The sequence below is a fragment of the Arachis hypogaea genome, chromosome 16 (assembly GCF_003086295.3).
Source record: "Arachis hypogaea cultivar Tifrunner chromosome 16, arahy.Tifrunner.gnm2.J5K5, whole genome shotgun sequence".
Classification (NCBI taxonomy): domain Eukaryota; kingdom Viridiplantae; phylum Streptophyta; class Magnoliopsida; order Fabales; family Fabaceae; genus Arachis; species Arachis hypogaea.
In genome coordinates this window covers 87,544,143-87,560,393 of record NC_092051.1, presented here as the reverse complement: position 1 = coordinate 87,560,393, position 16,251 = coordinate 87,544,143, and the positions used below count along the sequence as shown (strand labels likewise).

Here is a 16,251-nt window from a genome sequence, read left to right as displayed (position 1 = left end):
TAACCAGAAGCTGTAGACAAATGCATCAGACACAAGATGGTGGCCATTGTTGTAAGCCCCTCCTGCCTCACCAACCCATGCTTTTGCTTTGGTTGCTGATTTTTGAAGTATGTTTTTGAGGCCACTGAATGTGCTAGCCACTCCATCAAGATATGATGGATCAAGAATTCTTTCAATTAGGTGCTCATCAACTCCTGTATGTAAGATAAAGTAGTAGCTTTTGTTATAACCAAAATTCATAAACATTTGTCAAATATTATAACAGTAGTATTCCTTTTTGGTGGATGATACCTGCTCCAAGGTTATATATGTGGTGAGATACCACATCAACAGATTTACCAGATTTGTTTACAAATTCCTGGAACCAGTTAGCATCATAGAAGCCACCGGGAGCAATGATCAGTGGCTTATGCCTGATCCCTCTATATACATCATGAAATATGTTTCTTAATGCAGCAATATCAGAAGCATATTGATCTGCAAAAACATTTCTTAATTCGTATTTTCCCAAATTCTCTGTCACCAGTGTATCCCTTCATAAACAAGGGGAATCAAAATTAGAAAAGCAAACAAACTAGAGTAAAAGATATGTTTTCGTAACAGCAGACGCCAAATGAGAAACCTTAGCTGACAAAACAAGAAGGGGAAAGGCTGACAAAACCTTCATCTATTGTAAACATAAAACCATTAGAAAAATTGAACGATCCATCATTGAAACTCTAATGTAATTTAAAAAGGGGAGAGGCTGCATAGCACCAACATAATAATTACAGCAAATAAGGTAAGAATGTAAGCTCCGGCAGCTACTCCCATGCACATTACTGCACTAAGACTGCAGACAAAAAGAATGTTGGGGTGAGATTGCCTTCTCAAAATGAACAACTGCCAATATTCAAAGCCTAATGGAAATTGGTGTAAACTAATTTTCTTTATGTCATTAAATGGAAATCAATTACAGATTAAGCTTGAACTTACTCACCCAAAAAAGTTGAGAACCTCGGCTATTTGATCTGCTAGGTCGTCAACAGAAAGAATTGGATAATCTGGAACAATCTCAGGAGCTCCCAACTGCAACAACTCTTGAACAAAGTACAAGATGATAAGAAAGCAAGAACTTAAAATATTATCAATGAAGGAATTTATAACAGTGAGGAGATATATACATCAAGTAACACTGCAAAACAATCAAACACAGCTTAACATGATGAGCACAAAACAATCAAACACAGCTTAACATGATGGAAGCAGGAAATGAATGCTTAATTTACAAAAAGTTGAAGAAACTGGGATCAAAGAACTTCAAAATCAAGAGGAGTAACATATTAAACCTTTTTTCTCAACCTTCTGCCTGCCATTCATGGCACTTTTCTGAAACAAAGATCACGAAAATAATTGGGAAACATCAAAACCAAAAACAAATTAAAAATAGAACATGATGCTTCTTAATTAAAAAACAAATAATCGCAGAACCTCCCCTAATCAGAACAAATTCAACACAACAACAACAAGGATCAGTAACAAATTCAACTCAACTCAATTATCCAGCAACAAATTCTACTTCCAGCAACAACCACATTTATGATATGTTCAGCATCAAATTCAACTTACAGCTGACAACAAATTCTACTTCTAGAATTCTAGCAACAAATTCAGCTATGATAACTATGATAACTTTCAGGCAGCAACAAAAACTTAAACTATGATAACTTTCAGGAAGCAACAAAAAAACTTCAACTCTCCAAATATGATTTACAGCAGATTAACATTAGCTAAATCATAATTTCAGCAACAAACTCAACTTTGAGCAATAAATTCAAGATATACTAATAATTTACAACAATAAAATTGAAAGAGGAATAACAGGGCTGAAGATGAAACTCACATAGGCAGAGAGACGAAGCAAGCGTTGATGGAAGATCCGAGCCGAAGCTGAAACCCTAAACCCAGACTCAGGGCCGAGGAAGCGTTGATGGCCGAAGCAGGAAGGCGAGCTTACGAACTATGATAGAGCGCGACAGAGCTTGAGCGGCGATGAGCTTGAAGCAGCGACGCGAGCTCGAGGCGGCGATGAGCTTGAAGCGGCGACGCAAGCTCGAGGCGGCGACGTGCTTGAGGCGGCGACGTGAGCTTGAGGCGGCGACAGAGCTTGAGGCCGTGACGAGTTTGAGGGGGCGACAGAGCTTGAGGCAGCGACGAGCTTGAGGGGGCGACCAAAGCTTGAGCGGCGACGAGCTTGAGGGGGCGACCAAAGCTTGAGGAGCCGGCGACGGGCTTGAGGGACAGAGTGGCGAGAGAAAAGAGAGCTGAGATGGGTTCTGATTCTAGGTTATGGCACCACGCAAAGAGGGTAAGTGAGGGAGAAAAGGAAACAAAAAATTACCAAGTGTTTGTGAATTGTGTTAAATTTTTTTTGCACTAGATACATTAGGCATCACTTTTAAAATGCACCTAAAACTTAACAAATAGGCTACCCTTTAAAAGCGTCTCCTTTGATACGAAAAGTGAACCTATAGATATCAACCTACGGCTACGCTTTATAAGTGATTTCTATAATACCTAAGGCTACACTTTTTAAGTGATGCCACAATTGTGTATCCTTTTCTCTTATAAAAAGGCAACACGGAGAAAAGCGTAGCCTATTCATAGAATAGGCTACGCTTTTCAAATGTAGCTTAAAAAAAGTGTGGCTGAATGGGTATTTTTCTTGTAGTGTTAGTGACACTTACCTTTGTCACTAACATTCCAATGTGCCCTTAGCTCCCACGTTAGAGTCCACGTTAACTAGGTTAACGTGGCCTCTAACGTGGCTATGCTAGCCATCTCCAACGTTAGTGACAAAGGTGAATGTCACTAATGTTGGCTCATCATCTCTCCTCCTCACGTTAGCTTCCACGTTAACTAAGTTAACGTGGGAGTTAACGTGGCTCATTGTGGCTTGTGTGGGCTCCTTCCAACGTTAGTGACAATGTTAGGTGTCACTAACGTTGGCGATCACCTTCCTTCTTCACGTTAGCTTTCACGTTAGCTTCCATGTTAACTAGGTTAACGTGGGAGTTAACGTGGCTTATTGGGGCTTATGTGGGTTAATCCCAACGTTAGTGACAATGTTTGGTGTCACTAACGTTGTCGACCACCTACCTTTCTTCACGTTAGCTTCCACGTTAACTAGGTTAACGTGGGAGTTAACGTGGCTTACCATGACTTAGCCAACGTTAGTGACAAAGTTGAATGTCACTAACATTGGCTTCCCCTTTACTTCTTAACGTTAGAGGCCACGTTAACTAAGTTAACATAGCTCTTAACGTGGCCACTTATGAGCTTGGTCCAACGTTAGTGATAATGTTAAGTGTCACTAACGTTGGCTCCCTTTCCTTTCTTCCACGTTAGAGTTCACGTTAACTTAGTTAACGTGACTCTTAACGTGGGCAATGATGGCTTCGAGAGCGTTATTGGTGATTACTTTTCTCATTAACTCTGCAAGTTACTCCCATTCCACGTTAATGCCCACGTTAGTGTAACTAACATAGCCACTAATGTGGTTCTTCTTTGCTTCCTTTGTCATGAAATCAAGCAATCAAGTGCATCAAAGTTCTGGTCCAAGTCAAGGGAAATGCAACATCAAATTTGTCATAAAATTCATGCAAAATCCTCATGAAATCATGTAAAGTACACAATGTATGCTTGAATCAAGATGTAAGTGAATATCTACCCAAAACTAGCTTATTTTCTAAGGAAATGCATGAAACTACCTTAAAAATAGTAAAGAAAAGGTCAGTGAAGCTGGCCAAAATGCCCTGGCATCACAACACCAAACTTAAAGCTTGCTTGTCCCTAAGCAAATACTGGAACAAGAGAATGATGAATGGAATGCCAAGAGAAATGAGTCATTCTTGTGGAGGTCATGCCCCTGGTTTTATGGTGGTTTCATGCATAGCAACTTAGGTTCATTCCTGGCTTTCAGACCTTTATCATGTCCTAGAATACTCACTGTGATTGCATCCCATGAGACTTTTATTCATTGATCCTTTTATTGTTATTTCAGGGCTTATTTGTGTTCTTAGGCTAAGTGCTCTGTAAGGGGGCGACTCTTTAAGATAAGCTTTCAGCCAACACTCCCGAACCAGTTGGTTCAAGGTGCTAGGTGTTAAGACACCCCTAAGGACTTACTCCCTCAAGTCTCTTTCCCCCATTCATACATACCACAGGCATATAGTTTATTTATTTTCTTTTCTTGAGACCTTGGTGTCCAGCACCTCTTTGGGTTACTAAATGCTCTGTAGTGAAGGTTAGTCTTAATAGTGGACTTTCAGCTGATAATCCCGAGTTAATTAACCCAAGTTACCAAGTGATAAGGCACCCCTAAGAGCTTATTCATCCAAGTAGCCTCACACAGGAGCACCACAGACACATGCCTCAAGATTAAAACCATTGGTGCCTAGCCTTATTGCTTACTCTTTTTCTTTTATTTTTCAACCTTTATTGTTCTTTCCCTTTTTCTTATTAGGATCTTCTTATTTAGCTAGTCTCATGGGGTGTATTCAAAGCATATGATCCAGGACAGATAGTTGTCTTCCCACCTTATGGTTGAACCAACTTAGTTAACTTATGACTATACTATAAACTCATGAACTTACTCCATAGTATGAACTCTTCTCTGGTCTTTTAAAACACCCATTCTCCTTTCATTTGATTCAAAGGGACAATCATACAAGTAAGTAAAGAGATGATGTAGTGACATAAAGACTAGTAAACATAGACCTATTCAACAAAAAAAAATTAAAAGACAGAATTGAAAAAGGTTCAAACTATTATGGAAGCAGGTTCTATTTCATACAAGATCTTCCTTATTCAAAGCATAGAAAAAGATGGACCAAAGAAGGAACTCCACCACCTTTTACTCATGTGGTTGCCCATGCTCTCCTCCTTGCTTGTCCTCCTTATGTTCCTCTGGAGTGCTCGTACTCCCATTCCATTTGCTTTTTCCAATCAACTTCTTCCAGAAACCACCATCTTCCATCTTCTTCTTTAGTGTTTCCTTCTGCTGTTTCACCTTCCTTTCTTCTTGTTCTACAAAATCTTTTTGGACCTCAGCATATGTAGGGATGGCATAGTGTAGATGATGTATATGACTAGACATGTAGTTTAACTTGGCCTGAGTGTTTATGTTGAACTATTCCCTATGTAGTTGCCGTCCGTTATTAAGTACAGTGAACTCATTGAATGCTTTCATCTGAGCTATTTGCCACTGATTGAGTTCTTGCAAGTGCTTATCTTGACGTTCTTGCCTCTCAGTAACTTGGTGGATGGCTTGGTGAGCTGGGAGTATTGTTCCTGTTGCTGCTCCATTTGTTGTTTCTGCCATTCTTCTTGTCGGTTCATCCAGTTGGACTGAAGGTTTAGTATTTGCTCTTGTCCTTCCATCTGTCTCATCCCTAAATCTTCAATGGCTCTTAGAAGGTGGTTCATATTCAAGTCGGCTGGGTCATGATGCTCTTCTTGTTGATATTCTTCCTGATGATGCTCCTCTTGGTGAGCTCCTTCTTTCGCTTTTAGCTTCCCTATTTGTTGCCTTCTTTGTTGCTGAGCAGGTGTAGTATAGACCAGACGCTAGATTGTCATTAGCCTCCCAGGGTTCACCCAGTCTGGATTGCTATCTTCAAAGACCACCTTGGCCTTTGTGCACAATCTGAGAATGGTGCTGGGGTACCAAAGTCTGGCACCTGATTCAAGCTTCTCAGCTGAATCTTGAATTCCTTCAGATATCAGTTAATGCACATTGGTTTCTCCACCTTGTACTAGGCAATATACCATAGTTGCTCGATTAATATTGACCTCTGAATTATTTGCACCTGGGAGAATAGACCTCCTCACGAGTTCAAACCACCCCTTGGCTTCTGGGCTATGGTCTCCCCTCTTGATGAATCGGGGTCTCCCATCTCTATACCTTTCCCAGTCAGCTGCTATAACACAGATGTCAGTCACGATTTCTGTGAGCTCATCATTGTCTTGGCTTTTACTTATCCTTGCATGATAACTGGGCTCATCAAAATGTGGTGATTTCAGGTGAAGAGTTCTTGTTATAGCATTTGGGCTGAAGTCCACCTCCTTTCCTCTTACATAGCTTTTGAAGGTTGGAGCCCTGGTTTTGTCTTCTCTAACCACATTTGCGTAGAACTCTTTGATAAGGTTTGCATTGATCTTCCCCTCTGGATCAGTGAGCCTTTGCCACCCTCTTTTTTCAATTTTCTCCCGAATCTGTGGGCACTCGTCTTCATTGAATTGGAAGGTCAACTCAGGCAGTATCTTTTTGAGCTTTATCCGCTCAAATTCTCGTTCATGGAAGGCAGTTTTAAATCTCTTCTCATCGAAAGGAATGCTCTCCATTGGTTTCTTCCTTTTTTGCCTCTTGGAGCTTGACGATGCCATGAATTTGAGTTGCTGTGTGAGAGGATTAGAAGGTAAGGATGGATGAGGAATTTGGTTGGTTAGGATGAGGTGTGATGAAGAGGTTTTGGACGCCGAAAGTGTGAAGTGTGGAGAGTGGGAATTTGAGTGTGAGGGGTAAGTATGCACTAGGATTCACTTATATAGGGAGATTGTGAGTGAATGGAGGGTGTGGATTGATGGAATGGTTGCTTGATGAACGGTTGGGGTTGTGCATGGAGAAAGGACAAGGATCATCACTTTATGAGGGTTATTGATTCGGTCTTCAAGATTCTCCTTTCTTCAATGTTGCATGGCAACATTTTCCAATGCATTCCTTCTTGAGACAAGTGTGTAGTTTCTCTTCATGAAGTGGCCAAACCTTTCTCATTTAATTGTCCAATCAATCTCCTTCAAGGATCCTCTCCTTTTCCCTATAAGGATAAAATAAGAAAAGTAAGAATTAATATCATAAAAAAACAATTTAAACTTGACGGCTAGAATAATAAAAAGAAGAAAAGATTAGATTGTTTATTCATGAACTCCAACTAACTAACTAACTGTGTATCCTTATATGCACATTGGTGGCACCATGGATTGACACCAAACTTAGTTTGGAGCACTGTGATGAAAAGTTCTGTTTAGAGCTCCAAGACTAGCATGCTCTCAGTTGCATTCATGCTTTCTTGGCACACTTTGAACACCAAACTTGTTCTTCACTATATACTGCAATATAAGGATTTTACCAAGTGTTTGTCAAGTTTGGGTTAGGATTCATGAATATTGACTTATTCACTATTTTCTAAAAGCATTGGTGCACGAAATTGTGATCTCCAGGCTCGAACAAATCCTGGTAATGGCTCCAGAGCTTGGTGCTCTGATCTTAATTCATAATTGTCACAACTTCGATACAACTAACCAGCAAGTGCACTGGGTCGTCCAAGTAATACCTTACGTGAGTAAGGGTCGAATCCCACGGAGATTGTCGGTATGAAGCAAGCTATGGTCACCTTGCAAATCTCAGTTAGGCAGATATAAATTGATAATGGAGTTTTCGAATAATAACTAGTAGAATAGGGATAGAGATACTTATGTAAATCATTGGTAGGAATTTCAGATAAGGGGATGGAGATGCTTTTCGTTCCTCTGAACCTCTGCTTTCCTGCTATCTTCATCCAATCAGTCTTACTCCTTTCCATGGCTGGCTTTATGTGATACATCACCACTGTCAATGGCTACTTTCGGTCATCTCTCGGGAAAATGATCCAATGCCCTGTCACGGCACGGCTAATCGTCTGGAGGCATCATCCTTGTCAATGGCTTCATCTTATCCTCTCAGTGAATAATATGCTCACGCACCCTGTCACGGCACGGCTATTCATCTGTCGGTTCTCGATCATGCTGGAATAGGATTTACTATCCTTTTGCGTTTGTCACTAACGCCCTGCAATCGCGAGTTAGGAGCTCGTCACAGTCATTCAATCATTGAATCCTACTCGGAATACCACAGACAAGGTTTAGACCTTCCGGATTCTCTTGAATGCCGCCATCATTCTAGCTTACGCCACGAAGATTCTGGTTAGGAGATCTAAGAGATATTCATTCTAGCTTAATTCATGTAGAACGGAAGTGTTTGTCAGGCACGCATTCATAAGGGAGAAGGATGATGAGCGTCACACATAATCATCACCTTCATCACGTTCTTGGGTGCGAATGGATATCTTAGAAGCGAAATAAGAAGAATTGAATAGAAAACAGTAGTACTTTGCATTAATCTTTGAGGAACAGTAGAGCTCCACACCTCAATCTATGGAGTGTAGAAACTCTACCGTTGAAAATACATAAGTGAAAGGTCCAGGTATGGCCGAGATGGCCAGCCCCCTAAACGAGATCACAGGATCAGAATACAATCCAGGATGCCTAATACAATAGTAAGAGGTCCTATTTATAATAAACTAGTCACTAGGGTTTACATGAGTAAGTAATTGATGCATAAATCCACTTCCGGAGCCCACTTGGTGTGTGTTTGGGCTGAGCTTAAGTGTTGCACGTGCAGAGGCCATTTGTGGAGTTGAACGCCAGTTTCTGTGCCAGTTTGGGCGTTCAACTCTGGTTTTGGATCCTTTTCTGGCGCTGGACGCCAGATTTGGGCAGAAGGCTGGCGTTGAACGCCAGTTTACGTCGTCAATTATTGGCCAAAGTATGGACTATTATATATTGCTGGAAAGCCCTGGATGTCTACTTTCCAACGCAATTGGAAGCGCGCCATTTCGAGTTATGTAGCTCCAGAAAATCCACTTTGAGTGCAGGGAGGTCAGAATCCAACAGCATCAGCAGTCCTTTTTCAACCTCTGAATCTGATTTCTGCTCAAGTCCCTCAATTTCAGCCAGAAAATACCTGAAATCACAGAAAAACACACAAACTCATAGTAAAGTCCAGAAATGTGAATTTAACACAAAATCTATTAAAAACATCCCTAAAAGTAACTAGATCCTACTAAAAACATACTAAAAACAATGTCAAAAAGCGTATAAATTATCCGCTCATCAAGCATATAAAACATGGGTTGCCTCCCATGAAGCGCTTCTTTAGCGTCACTAGCTTGACGTTTCTCCCTCATCAGGGTGGTTGGTAATGCTTAAAGTCCTCCCCTCTTGCTGTGGACTTATATCCATTGGTTGTATCAATGATCTCTACATGTTCCAATGAGAGAACTCTGTTGATAGTGAAGACCTTAGGTAACTGAGATGGTACAGTGGGGAGATTAGGGGGGATATCTGGAAAGTAAGCTGAGATCACTTTATCCCCTGGAGAGAAGTCTTCCGTAGGGATCTTCTTGTTCCTCCACCCCCTTGGTACCTTCTTCTTTGTCCCTTTTGATGTTGCCTTGCTCTTTGTGACTTCTTCTTCTAAGGGAATTTTGTTGTTGTCTTCACATGTCTCTGGTGGTTTAGGTTCCTCCAGCTTTTCCTTGAGCTGTGACAACTGCTTATTTCCTTGTTCATCAACCAAGGGCTTTCCCAGGTGGGCTGGTTGTGCTTCAGTGCTTGCTTCCTCTTTCAGCATCTCATTATGATCTTTGCTTGGTTCTTTGTTCTCTTGGTCTGCTTCTTGTGAGAGTTTGAAGACATTAAAGTTGAGTCGTTCATCATGGATCCTTAATATTAGCTCCCCTCGCTCCACATCTATGAGTGCTCTGGCTGTAGCTAGGAATGGTCTTCCCAATATGATTGGGTGAGTATGACTCTCTTTCATGTCCAGGATGACAAAGTCAGTGGGAAGAAAGTATTTTCCAACCTTTACCAACACATTTTCCACCACTCCTATTGCTTGTTTTTGAGTTTTATCTGCCAGCCTGATGACTACATCTGTGGGCATTATCTCATTGATCTTCAGCCTCTTCACCAGAGATAAGGGCATTAAGTTGATGCTTGCTCCCAAATCACAGAGTGCCTTATCAAAATTTGTTTCTCCTATGGCACAGGGCACATGAAAACTCCCTGGATCTTTTCTTTTTGTAGGCAACTGTGGTTGAATGAGGGCACTACACTCCTTGTTCATCACTATAGTTTGGCCTCCCTTGAGTGAGCTTTTCCTGGGAAGCAGCTCCTTTATATACTTGATGTATGCAGGCATTTGTTGAATAGTCTTGATGAATGGTATGTTGACATGCAGAGATGCAAACAAATCTAGAAACCTTGAGTATATTCTCTTCTCCACAACACCATTGAGCAGTTGGGGAAAAGGTGCATAGAGTCTCAGCAGCTCCTGTTGTGAGATTTCTGGTTCTTGATGATCTTTTTCCTTCTTCTCTACTGAGGTATCTTCAGGTTGTTCTGACAGCTTGCTTGGCTTGTCCTCAGTCTCCTTATCACTTATAGTGACCATCTTGCAATCTTCCCATCTTATTTTCTTTGTTTCACCTCTCGGATTCTTCTCTGTGTCACTTGGGAATCCATCTGTGGGTTTGGAAATCTGCTCAGAGAGATACCCCACTTGGGATTCCAACCTCTTGATTGTGTCTCCCTGGTTTTTGAAACTGGCTCGCACTTCCTCCTTAAACATCTTGTTGTCTTAAATCTCCTTGCCTATGCCTTCAAGTAGATTCTCAATCCTTGAGAGTCTGTCATCAAATGATTGTAGATCGAGATTAGAGGTGGAAGGATGAGGTAAGTTATTTTGGTTTTGATATGGATGTGGAGAGGTGTTGTTATGGGGGTGTTGATATGGTCTAGATGTGAAATGTTGGTGGCTTACATTGTTGGGATTTGGACGTCTTTGATCAAGGCTTTGGTCTTGTTGATTTCCCCACCCAAAGTTTGGGTGATTCCTCCAACCAGGGTTGTAGGTCTTGGAGTATGGATCATGGTTTTGCCTAGGTGAATTCCCAATGTAGTTGGCTTGCTCCTGACTACCCTCTGCTTCTTCATTCACTCCTTCTTGGGTTGTTGATGAAGTAGTGATTGCTGCTACTTGGTTTCTCTCCATCTTCTTGGTTAGGTCAGCCACCTGCTTGGTAATGAGCTTGTTCTGAGCCAGCAGAGCATTTACATTGTTTAGCTCCATCACTCCTCTAGTGTTTCCTCTTTCGGAAGCATAGAAGTAGTCATTCTCTGCTACAGTTTCAATGACATCTATGGCCTCCTCAATGGTCTTCTTCTTGTTCAAAGATCCTCCGGATGAATGGTCTACGTCCTTCTTTGACTCATAAGAGAGCCCTTCATAGAAAATGTGCAGCTGCACCCATTCGTTGAACATGTCAGGTGGACACCTCCTTGTCAGGTCCTTAAACCTCTCCCATGCTTCATACAGAGTCTCACCATCTTGTTGCCTGAAAGTTTGGACCTCAGCTCTCAGCCTATTAATTCATTGAGAGGGGTAAAATCTTGCTAAGAATTTGTTCACCACATCTTCCCAAGTTGTCAAGCTCTCCTTTGGGAAAGACTCCAGCCACTTGGCTGCCTTATCCTTGAGTGAGAATGGAAATAAGAGCAGTCTATAGGCGTTAGGATGAACACCATTAGACTTCACTGTGTCACATATTCTCAAAAAGGTGGTTAGATGTTGATTGGGGTCTTCTTGGACACTTCCTCCGAACGAACAGTTATTCTGAACAAGGGTGATGAGCTGTGGTTTTAGTTCAAAATTGTTGGCGTGGATGGTTGGCTTTTGAATGCTACTTCCACAGTTTCCTAGGTTTGGATTGATGTAAGAGCCTAAAACTCTTCTATTCTCCCCAGCATGATTTGCTCGACCTCCTCCGCCATGGTTGTGAGCCTCTTTTTCATGATGGTTCTCCATGTTTTCTTCCATGTTTGGTTTAAAGTATTCCTCCTCTTCCTGAACACCAACTACTCTCTTTCCTCTTGCTTCCCTCCTTAATCTAAGGAAGGTCCTCTCAGGTTCAGAATCAAAGGAAGTTGAAGCCCCGCTTCTTCTCCCTGTCATACAACCAACAAGTACAAGCAAGGAAAATAGATGCAGAAAGTATTTCTGTCAGAATGACTGTTAGTGTGAGTGATACAATATATCAAACAGTTAGTGTGTTAGTGAAATGAATTGTAAATAACAAAGAAAGATGTAGGGGGAAGGGAGGAAATTAACTAAAACAGAAAGTAAATGACTCAAACGGAAAATTAAATCAAACAAAAATAAAATGCTCAATCTAGTTATCCTCCAATTTAATCATTGTTGATGCACAATCAATCCCCGGCAACAGCGCCATAAACTTGATGCATGGAAAACTTGTCTCATAACAAATTTCCTTCGGCAAGTGTACCGAATTTGTCGTCAAGTAAAAACTCACAATAGAGTGAAGTCGAATCCCACAGGGATTGATTGATCAAGCAATTTTAATCAGAGGAATGTTCTAGTTGAGCGAATCAGAATTTGAGTTGAGATTTGCAGAAAATTAAATGGCGGGAAAGTAAATAACAGAAAAGTAAATGCTAGAAATAAAGAGCTGAATGTAGATGACGGAAAGTAAATTGCAGAATCTTAAATGGGAATGGGGTAATTACTCATAAAAGTAAATGACAGAAATTAAAGAGAATGGGGAAGATCAGAAATGGGGAGTTCATTGGGCTCAGGAGATGTTACATTCTCCGGATCAATTTCATTTTCATCTCTTCCTCAATCAATGCACTCATTGATCTCCTTGGCAATCTTAAGTGATCGAATTACAATTCCTTGTAATTCAATCTCTCAAATCTTGATCAATAGCCAATTCCTTGGTCAATTGCTCATGAGAAGAGATGAAGTATGGTCACTGATTATACCACATGCATTTCCCAAATCAAGTGTTGAGAGGATTATAGTCACATATCCATCCAAACCCAATTTGGTCCAGCATGAGAAAGCATTTCTAGCATGATCTCTTCATTCCTCTTTCAAGGTTCAGAAGAGATCCAAGTTTGAATAGCTTCTTTTCCAAGATAACTACCCAAATGGATGAAGATCGAAAGCTTTCAAGTAAAATTAAGAGAAAAGATAGAAGAAGAATAATGAAAACTAGTATTGATCCATCAAATTACTACAGAGCTCCCTAACCCAATGAAAGGGGTTTAGTTGTTCATAGCTCTGGAAAATGAAAACAAAGATGGAGAATACATTATGAAACTAGAAGTGCAGAGAAAGTAAAATACAGAGAGTAGTTCTATGCCAAGAGGGTCCCTATAATTTCCAACTCCCCAAAATAATTCAAAGCTACTCCTATATATACTACTCTTCTGATCTTCTAGTTGGCTCTTCAAGTCTTGGGTATGGGCCTTTAGATCTTGAGTTTGAAGTAGTTATCTTCTTCATTGGGCTTGGCTTTACTTGCAGAGAGAAAGTGTGAAGTGGGCAGAGACTTTAGCTCAGGACATTAGTGGTGTTAACGTTCAGTAAAAATATGGGTCCGAGAACGTTAGTGACAATTACCTTTTTCACTAACGTTCCTCACCAAAGTAAGAGCCACGTTAACTTCAACGTTAGTGGCACAAACGTTGCCACTAACGTTGCCTCTATGTCCTTCGCACACGTTATTAGGACTCACCTTTCCCAGTAACGTTGAGAAGTCTCCCCCTTCCTTACGTTAGAGTCCATGTTAACTTAGTTAACGTGGCTCTTTTAACGTAGGCTTGCCAACCTTCGAGAACGTTAGTGACACTTACCTTTGTCACTAACGTTCCAATGTGCCCTTAGCTCCCACGTTAGAGTCCACGTTAACTAGGTTAACGTGGCCTCTAACGTGGCTATGCTAGCCATCTCCAACGTTAGTGACAAAGGTGAATGTCACTAACGTTGGCTCATCATCTCTCCTCCTCACGTTAGCTTCCACGTTAACTAAGTTAACGTGGGAGTTAACGTGGCTCATTGTGGCTTGTGTGGGCTCCTTCCAACGTTAGTGACAATGTTAGGTGTCACTAACGTTGGCGATTACCTTCTTTCTTCACGTTAGCTTCCACGTTAACTAGGTTAACGTGGGAGTTAACGTGGCTTATTGGGGCTTGTGTGGGTTAATCCCAATGTTAGTGACAATGTTTGGTTTCACTAACGTTGTCGACCACCTACCTTTCTTCACGTTAGCTTCCACATTAACTAGGTTAACGTGGGAGTTAACGTGGCTTATTGTGACTTGGCCAACGTTAGTGACAAAGTTGAATGTCACTAACGTTGGCTTCCCCTTTACTTCTTAACGTTAGAGGCCACGTTAACTAAGTTAACGTGGCCACTTATGAGCTTGGTCCAACGTTAGTGATAATGTTAAGTGTCACTAACGTTGGCTCCCTTTTCTTTCTTCCACGTTAGAGTTCACATTAACTTAGTTAACGTGACTCTTAACGTGGGCAATGATGGCTTCGAGAGCGTTATTGGTGATTACTTTTCTCATTAACTCTGCAAGTTACTCCCATTCCACGTTAGTGCCCACGTTAGTGTAACTAATGTAGCTACTAATGTGGTTCTTCTTTGCTTCCTTTGTCCTGAAATCAAGCAATCAAGTGCATCAAAGTTCTGGTCCAAGTCATGGGAAATGAAACATCAAATTTGTCATAAAATTCATGCAAAATCCTCATGAAATCATGTAAAGTGCACAATGTATGCTTGAATCAAGATGTAAGTGAATATATACCCAAAACTAGCTTATTTTCTAAGGAAATGCATGAAACTGCCCTAAAAACAGTAAAGAAAAGGTCAGTGAAACTGGCCAAAATGCCCTGGCATCAGCAAAGTATAGACTATTATATATTGCTGGAAAGCCCTGGATGTCTACTTTCCAACGCAATTAAGAACGTGCCATTTAGAGTTCTGTAGCTCAAGAAATTCCACTTTGAGTGCAGGAAGGTCAGAATCCAACAGCATCTGCAGTCCTTCTTCAAATTCTGAATCTGAGTTTTGCTTAGGTCCCTCAATTTCAGCCAGAAAATACCTGAAATCACAGAAAAACACACAAACTCATAGTAAAGTCCAGAAATGTGATTTTTAATTAAAAACTAATAAAAATATACTAAAAACTAACTAAATCATATTGAAAACTATGTAAAAACAATACCAAAAAGCGTATAAGTTATCCGCTCATCACAACACCAAACTTAAATTGTTGGTTGTCCCCAAGCAACTAAAAATCAAATAGGATAAAAAGAAGAGAATATACTATAAATTCCAAAATATCAATGAAACTTAGCTCCAATCAGATGAGCGGGACTTGTAGCTTTTTGCCTCTTGAATAGTTTTGGCATCTCACTTTATCCATTGAAGTTCAGAATGATTGGCATCTATAGGAACTTAGAATTCAGATAGTGTTATTGATTCTCCTAGTTCAGTATGTTGATTCTTGAACACAGCTACTTTATGAGTCTTGGCCGTGGCCCTAAGCACTTTGTTTTCCGGTATTACCACCGAATACATAAATGCCACAGACACATAATTGGGTGAACCTTTTCAGATTGTGACTCAGCTTTGCTAGAGTCCCCAATTAGAGGTGTCCAGGGTTCTTAAGCACACTCTTTTTTTGCTTTGGACCTTGACTTTAACCGCTCAGTCTCAAGTTTTCACTTGACACCTTCACGCCACAAGCACATGGTTAGGGACAACTTGGTTTAGCCGCTTAGGCCAGGATTTTATTCCTTTAGGCCCTCCTATCCACTGATGCTCAAACCCTTGGATCCTTTTTATCACCCTTACCTTTTGGTTTTAAGGGCTATTGGCTTTTTTCTCTTGCCTTTTGGTTTAAAGAGCTTTTGGCTTTTTCTGCTTGCTTTTTCTTTTTCTTTCTATTTTTTTCACTATATTTTTTTTTCTGCAAGCTTTTGTATTCACTGTTTTTCTTGCTTCAAGAATCATTTTTTATGATTTTTCAGATTATCAAATAATATGTCTCCTTTTCATCATTCTTTCAAGAGCCAACATATTTAACATTCATAAACATCAACTTCAAAAGACATATGCACTATTCAAGCATTCATTCAGAAAACAAAAAGTATTGTCACCACATCAAAATAATTAAACTAGTTTGAAGGATGAATTCAAAACCATGTCCTTCTTGTTCTTTTGTAATTAAAACATTTTTCATTCAAGAGAGGTGATGGATTCATATTCATAACTTTAAGGCATAGACACTTAGACACTAATGATCATGTAGTAAAGGCACAAACAAAAATAATACATAAGGCTCAAAAACCAAAAAATAGAAAATAAATAGACAAGGAGATTAAGGAATGAGTCCACCTTAGTGAGGGTGGCATCTTCCTCTCCTTGAAGAACCAATGGTGCTTTTGAGCTCCTCTATGTCTCTTCCTTGTCTTTGTTGCTCCTCCCTCATAGCTCTTTGATCTTCTCTAATTTCA

At 40.5% G+C, this 16,251-nt stretch overlaps 1 non-coding gene across 1 annotated transcript; it reads left to right on the top strand.

Annotated features, from left to right (window-relative positions):
- The first annotated feature begins 11,180 nt into the window (after positions 1 to 11,180).
- Positions 11,181 to 11,284, top strand: LOC112760353 (small nucleolar RNA R71). Its single transcript, XR_003180798.1, has one exon. It is a non-coding gene; the product is annotated as a small nucleolar RNA R71 (small nucleolar RNA).
- The last annotated feature ends 4,967 nt before the right edge of the window (positions 11,285 to 16,251 follow it).